This window comes from Bidens hawaiensis, unplaced genomic scaffold, assembly GCF_021521415.1.
Source record: "Bidens hawaiensis isolate Kalapana, Puna unplaced genomic scaffold, B.hawaiensis_p1.1 tig00008037_1, whole genome shotgun sequence".
Lineage (NCBI taxonomy): Eukaryota > Viridiplantae > Streptophyta > Magnoliopsida > Asterales > Asteraceae > Bidens > Bidens hawaiensis.
In genome coordinates this window covers 40827-53171 of record NW_027491564.1, presented here as the reverse complement: position 1 = coordinate 53171, position 12345 = coordinate 40827, and the positions used below count along the sequence as shown (strand labels likewise).

Sequence of the window (12345 nt, the reverse complement as noted above, 5' to 3'; positions counted from 1 at the left end):
TATTATTATTATAGACTAGTTAAATGCAAGTAAAAAACTCTTTCTTAGGTTTGTAGATTGGAAAACTTTAAGATTTAAAAACTACATAATCATAAGATAAGAAAATAAAAGCCATAACCATGCTATCAATCATGAATCGGTGCCTCTACCTCATTAGCATCTCTAAAAAACCAAAAAGACTGATCATTCTACCATAAAACTCTTAACAAAACAAGCTAAAATAAAAACAAATGTAGTTATTTCTAGCATCTAATTTCCATATGCTACTCTATCCACGTGCCCTAGATCTATCACGAGTGTCACAAGATTTCCAAATCACACATTCACGGGTACCCCTTCACCATCTTTGACTTGTCAACCAATTTGAACCCAAATGCCCTCACTTGGAATTTGCCGATGAACCACAAACAAAAGGTAATAATTGGCCGGAGCAACGTAGCACGACAACGGCGCCGTCACCGTCACTTCATACTTCCCCCTCCCGACAGGCGTGGTGGTGTTCCCGCTTTCAAGTATCAACAACCTTTGATTCATGGAAAACGAGTGTGTGTTAAAAGAAGGCGCTACCAGTGTCACTGACACTTGTTTTGGGTCCACGTGACCCAAAAGCCTGAACTGTATGATCACCTGGTTCCCATACCCAAACTTGGTCCGGGAGCCAGGTAATATCCTGGGTCGTGAGCTTGATAATCTTGGATCCAAATATGATGGCGAAAACGCCTCGAACCTTAGTTCCGTAGGATAAAGTACGTTTGTGAAATTATAGAACACGTGAGGATTACTTCCACCAACAAGCACCCGGCCATCACGAACCAAAATCGCCGTAGAATGATACACTCGAGGTATTCTGCTTGGGGTTTGAATATCAAACCGGTGCCCTGACGGGTTATCGGGTTTGTAAACCACCGGGTAACGAACCGGGTTTCGCCCATACTCCCAACCCGCGGTACCCTTAGACACGCCGTTAATAATCAAAACGTCCGCGTTTGGTAACAACAACATGTCACCCATAACGCGAGCCAAGGGCATACTCTCCATGACCCATTTTGGATTCGGGTCGGATATCCTTATCCGGCCACAAGTTTTCAAAGCACCATCAAATATCCCATTTTGAGCATTTATAAATGCTCCTTGAGGTGCACCACCACAAATCAAAACCTCAACCACACTCACATTCCCTTGTACAATACGCATAGGAAGTAGTACTGCGGACCCGGTACTCGGGTAATTCCTAGGCTCCCCACCCGGTATCTTCGGGTACGTCTTAACCACCCGGTTATTCGCATAATCAAGCAAAATCGCACGATTATTTGCAAATACGAATAAATTCCCATCCGGGTAAAGAAACAAAAACGGGTATAAATTATTTTCAATATTCACATCATTCGTCTGAACCAAAAAAGGAAAATTATAAACCTTATCCGAAGACGAAATCTTCGGATAAAACTCATAATTAAATTGTCTGCGGCCGCCAACAATAATCTGGCGGCCACTAGGCAGCATATGATTACTAGAATACCACCTCCGGTTAACCAACCCGGATTTCAACTCCTTCCAATCACACTCATCACACGACTTAAAAACCCTAACAACATGATCACCATCATTGAAGCCGCCCGTTTGAACGACGGTGCCATCGGAAGCCAACGAGCCCGACGAACACCACACGTCGGTTTGCACCATGAGTGGACGGAACGTGTTGGAAATGACGTCGTACTCAATGGAGTGCGCGGTGCAGTCTCTTTTCAAGAAGTAGTCGTGTCGGTTTTCGCGGCATTTGCCGTCGGCTAGGGAGAGGTTGGAGGCGCCGAAGTCGGTGCGGTCGTATATTAAGACACGGTCAGTAGGGAGGAGTTGCATGTGCATGGCAGTGATGCCAATGTTGGACTGGAGGAGGGTCCATTTGCTGGTAGGTTTGGTGGTGGTGGTGGCAGTGGCAGTGGCAGTGGTGAATAGGAGGTAGATGATGAGGAGAATTGAAGAAGCCATGGTGGTTTGTGGTGGCGGGTGTTTGGTGAGAATATATAGAGAGTTAGTTTGTTGGCGCGCCAGAAATCTGCGGTGGATCTAACAAATTAAATTACACACTCTGCTTGACTATGTAACGAGTCTCCTAAAACTAGTGCATGTGAATATTGTGGGAGCTATGTGTTGAGTTGAATTTAACAGAATTTCAATACTATTGAATGGGATTATACTTCTTTTTCTAACTAATTAGTCAATCACTCAAGTTAGATTATTTCTTTTCTATTTTACGAATCTTTATATCATTATTTAAACTAAATGTAACAATTATTAAAAAATATATATTATTTAGGGGTTTTCCAGTACTCGCTATAATCAAATTTTATATGTTTTATTTAGACTACTTAAGTTTTCAAAAGTTTAATATATATAAAGTTTTATAAAATGAAACAATACTAAAAGTATTGAGTGGTTTTGATAGAAATGTGAACAAACATGGTTAAAAGGAAATTTATTTTTCTTAAAATTTGTATGCATATAATATGTGACTTGAAGTATCTACAACTGATAGTAACATATAAATGTGGAAGGCTCTCTTATTATTTAGAATTGAATTAGTTCAATTTTGGAAACACTTACTCTTATATAATATGATGTCTCTTTTAGTGAGCAAAGAGTGGATCTCCCGAATTCCTTATCGTACCCCATGATATGGTAGATTATAGGTTGCGTTGGATAAATGACTTTCAAATGTTATGATAACATTTTTATATGGATATATATTATCTAGGTAATTTACACTTCGTGTTCGTTAAGCGTGTTCATAAACCGTTGAGAATATTTGAAACGTCAATACGAAGCAAATTGTCCCGTTCAATCCAATGAGATTTATATATATATAGTTCCTTTACAGTTTGAAAAACATAATCTAACTTTGTTTTTGAACGGCACATAATAGGTGTTGTTTGATTTTAAGACAAAAACTGTCTGTAATCTTATTTCATCTGATTTCATATCTACAACTAAAGATGTGGTCTGAAGGTCTACAATCTAAAAATATAATACTGTTTGTTTTATAAACTGGATATCGTCTGCATAAACTGAAAATTAGTTACCTATAAACTGGATATCGTCTGTATAAGCTGAACGATGGGTTGGTGGTGATGGACGGGTGTGGTGGGTGTGGATGGTGGTGGCCAACGGTGGGTGGCGGTGGAGGTGGTGGGTGGTGGTAGTAGATGATGGTTGTGGCCGACGGTGGGGTGGTGGTGGTGATGGAGGTGGTGGTGGCAAACGATGGTGGTGGCGGACGGTGGTGGTGAGTGGTGGTGGTGGACGGTGGTTGTGGCCAACGGTGGGGTGGTGGTGGTGATGGACGTTGGTGGTGGGGGGTGGTAGATCGTGGTGGTGGCGGACGATGTGTGGTGGTGGTGGCAGACAGTGGTGGTGCTGGGTGGTGATGGCGGATGGTGGTGGTGGGTGGTGATGGACGGTGGGTGGTGGTGGTGGTGGTGGGTGGTGGATCGTGGTGGTGGTGGTGGTGGTGGGTGGTGGATGGTGGTGGTTGCGGACGGTGGGTGGCGGTGGCGGACAGTGGAGGTGGGTGTTGGTGGCGGGGGACAGTGGGTGGTGGTGGTGGCGGTGGCTCATGGTGGGTGATGGTAGTGTTAGACATTGGGTATTGGTAGGATGTTAAGAAGTGTGAAAAAGTGTGAAAAAGTTGAACAATATCTTAGTTTTTAAGACCATAAATGCAGTTTTCAGATTTTTTTTTTTTCTAAAAAAAACAAACAGTCTTCAGAATCTTATGTCTGTGCACCTGCAGAAGTACACTCATTGTAGACCTTTTAAACAAAAACAAACATAACCTTAAATGTGTAGAATATTAAATTAGTGTAACTAAATAGATCTTTATTTTTTTACCATCCAATCTTTCTACTATTGAAATCGCTTACAATCTAGTAGCCACACATGCCATTAAAAAATCCAGTAGCTACACATATATCCCCTAAATAATGAATTTAGATTTACATCTAAAACTCTAAAAGCTAACATTTTGATTTTAGAGATCTTTAAAACACTAAAATATAATGAGAATATTTTTACAAAATAAAATTGTAAATGAAATATTGCTTTTATAACAAGTAAAAAGTATATATATAAGGCTCAAGTAGAATGATTATTTTGTAATAAGATAAGATAAGTGACAAATAAAAAAGGGTATTGGATCAGAATCATGTGAAACAACAGGAGGGTCCAATAGTATGTTTTGGGATTGTGAAACTTAAGTGTCATTTTTCTCATACTTTTCGGCGTAAAGGTAACTTAAATTAACAAAAATACAAAACAAAGTTATTTGTTTAATTGCTTTAAGAACAACATTTTTTCTTTCAGCTTCTTCTGAAAATGATTTGTCTTTTTATAGATATATAGATCAAGCTCTGATTAATTTATTTGCTCGCCATCATAACAAACGTGTTTCTCAATATAAACATAAAAGTTTTAATATTTGTTTTATGTAGAAGACTTATATAATTAAATTTATCAAGCACATATAAAATTTAAATCAATCTTCGCTGAACTATTGTGACCGAGGTAACTAACGAATGCAAGACATCAATCGTTTTTTTAATTGTTTTACTTAAATAACAAAATACTAATGACAACTTGTTACATAAAAATTAACATATTTCTTGCATCAAAATCATTGATCAAATAATTGTAGTTTGTTTGGATTTCTATTGACTATTTCTTTTAGAAAAATTCAGAATTTTCTTTTAAGTTTAAAGTTACCAAAATCAAGCAACTTTAAAATAGCATCATCAGTTTTTTATTTTAAAGTTACCTATGTAATATGTATGAATGTGTATATTCAATATTTAGTTATTTTTAAACCCAAAAATAGTGTACTTACACGGTAACTTTTTTGACTCAATGAAATAAGTTCTAAAAGAATTATTTGAGCACATAAAGTCTAGGTTTGATCCCTCGTATTACATGAGTTGTTTTCATTTTTTGTTTATAATATTTATGTATATTTTTTATTTTAGTTTTATTTATTATAAGTTAGTTAATAATATATTTGGGGTTTAATAATTAAATAGTTTCACCAAAAAATGAGATGTTATAACCCGTTTAAAAATTATGTGGATTTGATGATACCTATGACCGGCTTATTTTTTTTACTATAAAATTATTTCTTAATTATAAATTATATCTTTTAAAAAAATTGGATATTAATTTTTAATATATCCATATTTTATAGAATTTTCATATCAAATATTTGATGGATTAATCTTTAATATAATGAGATGATATAACCCGTTTAAGGTTTATCTGGGATTTGTGAGACTCATACCCGTGAATTCGAGTCAAATACATGAGAATCTTCCATTTACAAATAAAATAATCTAGTGGCTTGAGATGATGTAGGAATCAACTAGAGAGCTTTTAAAGGTTTTGTTTATATATATTTTATCCCCCGTATTACCAGGGGGGGTTATTTTACATTTTTTGTTTCTAATATTGTAAATTTATCTTTTTGGATTTTAATTTTATTTATTATAAGAAATTAATAATATATAGTTACAGTTTGATGTTAAAAGGGTTTAATAAATAAATGAGATGTTATAACTCGTTTAAAAGCTATCTGGGTTTGATCAGACCCATGACCCACTTAATTTTTTTTACTATAAAACTATTTCTTAATTATAAAAAATATCTTTCTTTTTTAAAACGGATATTAATTTTTAATATATCCCTATTTTAATTTAATGAGATGTTATAAACCGTTTAAGGGCTATCTAGTTTTGGTGAGATCCATACCTATGAATTCGGGTCAAATGCATGAGAAACTTCCATTTACAAATAAAGCAATCTGGTGGCTTAAGATAAAGTATGGAGCACCGTATTACGAGGGTTGTTTTACATTTTTCGTTTATAATATTGTGAATATATCTTTTTTTCTAATTTTATTTATTATAAGAAAGTTAATAATATATTTAAAATTTGATGATGAAAGGGTTTCACAAATAAATAAGATGTTATAACTCGTTTAAAAGCTATCAGGGTTTGGTGAGACCCATGACCCACTTATTTTTTTACTATAAATTGTTTCTTAGTTATAAAAAATATCTTTCTTTTTTAAAACCGGGTATTCATTTTTAGTATATCTCTATTTTATAGTATTTTCATATCAAATGTTTGGTGAAATTAAATTTTTAATTTAAAGATGTGTTATAACCCGTTTAAGGGCTATCTGGGTTTGGTGAGATCCATACCCATGAATTCGAATCAATTGCATAAGAAATATTAATTTACAAATAACATAATCTGGTGGTTTAAAATAAAGTCGTTAACAATTAGAGGGCTTTTAAATGTTTTATTTATATATATTTAAGATAAGATTAGCAACTAAAAAAAAGTTACAATTGATAGATTGCTTTTTCTCTCAAACATTTTCTCACTTCTTATTAAGCTATGGGTGCTTTAATCCTGGTCATTGAATTGAGACATTGAGACAATATGACTAACGAAAACGTCCTTTTAAATTAATTAGTGAATAAGAATTTTGTCAAAACTCATTAACAACATATACCTGATAAAGCTAAATACATCATTGTAATATACTAGACATGATGTGTAAATAGGTACGAAATACCGACTACATTTATGGATGCATCAATGTAGTTTAATCCTTGTTTTTCTCTTTAGTACATTTTTACTTCGTATTAATACGGATTTTATTAATATGAAATACTATCGGTCATTGGTGAAGGACACAGGTCACTCTTTTATTAAAAAATAAAATAAAATAAACGCTAGCAATACTCTCGTTTGTAATGGGAAATATGCGAATACAATATCGTTTACAAAATCGAATAGAATATAATATACAGGTTTTTATATTCAAAATTGATAAGATATGGTGCATTCATCGGGTACTTCATGTAATAGCTTCGTCTTGTGTCTTCATCACATTGGTCATCAACTAAGCTCCTTGAATCGCGTATTCTCGAACGATCCTTTGTGTAGTCTTCAACGAGATCTTGATTTGCACCCTCTTGTATAGTCCTTTTCTACAAGAAAGAACAAACTAATGTTGGCGGTTGTGGCTGAGGATTCGTGTTTAACACGGGTCCCTTAGAACATATTTCAGGTCTTTACTAAAGAGTCCGTCTATCTCCCAGGGTACAACAGCCGAAACAGTATGTACTGCCGGGGAAGGCCACATGCCCGAGGCTAAACTAGATAGTTTAGCGTCTAGATAGTTTTATGTCTTGATAATATTCCATGGAAAAAGAAATATACTAAGGTTTTTTATTATGATCATCATTTTTGTTCTAAGACTTCTCTTCATATATTTTTTAGGCACATAAGCCTTTCACTAATTTATACAAGAAACATGGATGAGTGAAAGGTCTCACTTAATTTGAGACATAAACTCTAATAAAACTCTTCAACTGACATAAATAAAACTCTACTCAATAGTTTATTTTAAATTCACCATATTAAGAATTTCATTAATAATTTCACTAAATAAAATATCCAATTATATTAAATAAATTTCCAACAACCTTCCCACATGAACGGAGATTGATAAAAACACACACAAAGTATCCGATGGAACCTCGGCAGTTGAGTATTGCAGGATAGGTAGGTGTTAGTTTTGAACCTTCCTTTGTGAAGTATACTTAGTCTCCTAGCGGTTAGTAAATGCGGTGTCCTTGAACAAACCCCCATTTGTGTAGACGACAATACACTTCACACAATACTCTCCCTAGCCGAGCGAATCCCCTCATTGTCTAGTCCATTATGGTCCTGGAACACTAGCCTGGTTCTGTGAAATCTCTAGGAATTGCGCACCCCACAATTTCATTCGAAGCGAGCGACCTCATTTCTCTTTCACATAGGTGATATCCATAAATCATTAAAAGCATTAAGATTATGATTATTTACACAAATCATTAACCATATATTATGCTTAGCCTAACAACATGTCACTGTTGTTATAGGAATGGACTAAGAAGTAATTACACTCCATTTACTATTTTGGAGGATATATATTAACATGCACACTAGCTTATATATAAACATATATATTAGCTATACCCCCACAGTGACCTTAGTTCGCAGTTAGGTTGTCCCGTTGAACCTAGATCTTGGGATCTTCAATCTCATAGGTTAGGTTTTCCTTTGCATTCACTTTCTAATGGGCTTTAGTCTTATTCCACAACTCCATCTTCATCAACCCTCGGGTTGTTGGATCCAAAACCATTATTTATGACATCATGAAGTCAATATTAGATAATTGCAATTAAGATGAGTTATTATGACGAGTTCTTAACTTGTAAGTTAATATTGCATATTGTTATCTTCTAAGACTATAACATCGAGACTCATCTTGAATCTTGTTATAGCGATTGTCTTTTGAAAACCACAATTCTCATTTCAAGACAAACATAACCTTCCAATGTTCAAATGCAAGAAACCCTCACATTTAAGTGTTATTGGATAACATCATCCGATTTTTAAATAGGGTAAAGAAAGGTTCTTCCTTTCTACACAAGTCTAAGAAATCATCTCAATTACCATTTCTACATACCCCAAAAAGGTTGTTTCTTAACTTACTTCTCCCACATTTCTTGCATTTTTAGTAGTTTGATTAACTTTATTTATGACCACACATCCAAACTCATGATTTGAATAAGACAATGTCTTTATATCAGTGAGTTCACGATGCTTATTCATAGAGAAACACATGCCTTGGTGTAAACTTTAACCACTTGCTAGCTTTTAAGCTAAAACAAATCTTGAAAGATTATAAATCAACATCTAGGACATATCTAAAAAGTTAAGGTCTTCTTAAGATCCTCATAAGTTATATCTTTTCCTTAAATTAAATGAAAATTTCTTTAAAATTTGTCTATACACAAATTCATTCTTGTGTTATTAATGTTTCACGTTAATTAATCTTCGCAAAGCACCATAATTAACAAATATTAGTCTAGCAAGCTTTAGACTACAATACTATCACACCCTGGTCCAGGGTCTAGGCGTGAATACCTGGTTGGTACTTGTTTTGTAAATATAACAGAGTTACGGGTTTATTTTAGCGGAAGTCTTATATATTATTAAAATATTAATTTACATTGCAAAATTTCTTGGGAATTAAATACCCAAGTTTTCGGTTACAAAACGGTGTTATTATTATTATAAGGATTTATAATGAAAATTGAGCCATCCCGAGTGATCTTCTATCTTCATGACTCAAAATCTTTGTCTATCATTCATCATCACTTAATTACCTACATGGATTGGAAAAACACGTCAGCTATATGTTGGTGAAACGTTGACTCGATAAAACAATTTATATCAGTCGTTAAATACAAATTCTGTTTGACAAACTCAGCGGAAATACCTGTCATTCCCGGGATTTGTACCACTGCCCTACACACGCAATTCAAAGGTTCCCCGAGTACATAGCCCCTGTTCGAAGACAGCATTCCCCTAAACTATATAACCCTGTTGGAGAACTGGTTATGACTGACTTGGTTTTGTATGCCAATTATCAGTTATGTATGGATCCAGACATATGTGTATTCGGTCTGAGTTGCTTTTTATTATCTATTTTGTATTGTAACGATTTTGCAATAAACAACCCATTTATTACAAGAATAAAATCAGTTCGGTTGGTAAAAGGTTTACGTGTTCACCTGGTGTTGTCAGTTCGTTGATATCATAACCTTTTCCTCAGTATGCTAATATCCTATATTTGTAATAGGCATGCATAAATACCTAGATGGTGTTTCTTGATTAATCAGCAGACTTTAAGTCTGTGTCAGTTTAGCAGACTCTTGGTCTGATCAGCAGACTTTAAGTCTAATTCAGTTCAGCAGACCTTAAGTCTGACCTAACCTTAGTAGAGTTTATAGTCATTTTATGAAAATATACTTTGTATTTACATATGACATTTGGTATGGCCTGCTTTGGCCTAATAGAGTCTATCACGTTGGCAAACTTCTTCAGGTAAGTAAACGGGTCTCGCAGTTGATTGCGATTTGTACGTATTACTTACCTTAGGCAAAAAAGAGTCTACTAACGATATCCCCCTTCCAATTACTACATGGCCGTCAAAATATAGTTTTGATAACATTACTTCTTTGTGGAAGTAGCATCATTAGTTTAATAAAACATTATTTGGAAAATCAGTTACCGTTAATGACTATACACTTAACTAGGTTCTAAGTAACTGCATAATAAATAACTAAAGCATAATTCATACCTTAGTTGGCTACTTGAGAATAAGAACTAAGAAAATCGGCAGCTCGTCGGTTAGTGCTTCACTTAATAGAGCACCGGGTTGTTAGCAGCGTCTCAGAACCTCGTTTCTTCTCGAAAACAAGCCCTCGGAACTTCAAGAAAACCTTGGCATGCACTCCTAGGTTAACTATGTGAGAATGGAAGTGATTTGGGATGGTTTGAAGTAAAACCCGTACCCGTAGCTGCCCTTTTATAGCCAGATTTTAGCCAACTTCGCATCACTCAAAGGATCTTCGCGTCGCGCGAACCGCCTTTGCGCCGCAATTTCTTGCATGTCAATTTCGTGATGCCACGTGTCGACGCGTGGTAGGACACGTGGATTAGATTACTTAACCAGGTTTCGCGTCATGCAAAGTATCACTTCGCGTCGCACGAAGAATCAACATTCTTGAATTGTGTGCCAGCAGCTTCGCGTAGCGCGAAGTAAATCAGTCTCAGCTTCGTGTCGCGCGAAGATTCAGGAAAACCAGAATTTTTATTTTCAGTCCCTCAACTTTTATAATTTACATTTTTAGCCCAAAATTAAGCTAGGTATTTACACGATGTTACATCCTCCCCACCTTTAGAAAAATCTCGTCCTCGAGATTTATGTGAAGAGATGTACATATTTTCTTTTCATCTCAAATTCAAGTTCCCAAGTGAATTTCGGACCACGTCAGGAATTCCATCTAACCTTTACTAGTTTCAGTCTTTTACGCTTCAGGAACTTGGTTTGACTGTCCTCAATTTGTAAAGGCTCCTCTACAAACTTAAGCTTTTCATTTACTTGCACGTCTTTCAGAGGCATTGCGAGTGTTTTATCAACTAAACATTTTCGCATATTTGAGACGTGAAACACATCGTGAATTCTATTCATTTCCACAGGTAGCTCTAAACAATAGGCTACAGGAGCTATTCTTTTAATAATTTTGAATGGTCCAACAAATCGTGGACTTAACTTTCCTTTCTTTCCAAAACAGACATCACCTTTCCAAGGTGATACCTTCAACAACACTTTATCCCCTTCTTTAAACTCTAACGGTTTTCACCGTATATCAGCATAACTCTTTTGTTTATCTCGTGCTGCTTTCAGTTGTTCTTGAATTTGAATAACTTGATCAGTCGTTCTTTGGACAATTTCAGGACCTAACAGTTGATTATCACCAATCTCAGACCAACATTCGGGCGTTCTACATTTTCGTCCATATAATGCTTGGCACCATTTGTATTCTTGTGTGATAACTGTTATTGTACGAAAATTCCATCAGAGATAGGTGAGTATCCCGACCACCACCTAAGTCTATAACACAAGAATGAAGCATATCTTCCAGAGTTTGAATTGTCCTTTCACTTTATCCGTCAGTTTGTGGGTAATAAGCGGTACTTAAATTCAAACGCGTACCCTTTGCTTTTTGAAAACTTCTCCATAAATTGGAGGTAAAACGAATGTCCCTGTCCGAAATAATGGATTACGGCATGCCATGTAGTGATACAATATTCTCTACGTATAGTTGTGCTAACTTATCCATACTGAACGATTCTTGGATTGGAATGAAATGGGCAGATTTAGTTAGTCTATCTACAATAACCTAGATAGCATCATTTTGTCAAGAAGTCTTAGGTAACTTCATAATAAAATCCATGGTTATCATATCCCATTTCAAAATAGGGATCTCAGGTTGTTGCAATAAGCCTAAAGGTTTTTGATGCTCAGCCTTGACCTTTGAACATGTTAAACATTTTGCCACATACAAGGCAATTTCCTTCGTCATCCCAATCCACCAGTAATCATTTGTAAGATTGTGATACATCTTGTCGCTTCCAAGATGCATCATATACTTTGATTTATGAGCTTCTTCTAAAATTTTCTCTCGTAAGCTCCCAATCATCGGTACCCAGATTCTCTTCCCAAACCTGAGTATTTCATCATCACCTTTAACTAATTGGTCTATCGTACCATTTTCTTTTTCAGCCTTTATATTATTTTCTTCTAGTGCCAACTTCTGAGCTTCTTTAATTTCAGTAATTAGATCAATTTTAAGTTCCAGCCTCAGAGCTCGCACTCTTTTTGGCTTTTCT

At 35.4% G+C, this 12345-nt stretch overlaps 1 pseudogene; it reads right to left on the bottom strand.

Moving 5' to 3' along the window:
• Positions 1-242: 242 nt before the first annotated feature.
• Positions 243-1989, bottom strand: LOC143636656 (aldehyde oxidase GLOX1 pseudogene; annotated as a pseudogene).
• Between the last annotated feature and the right edge of the window lie 10356 nt (positions 1990-12345).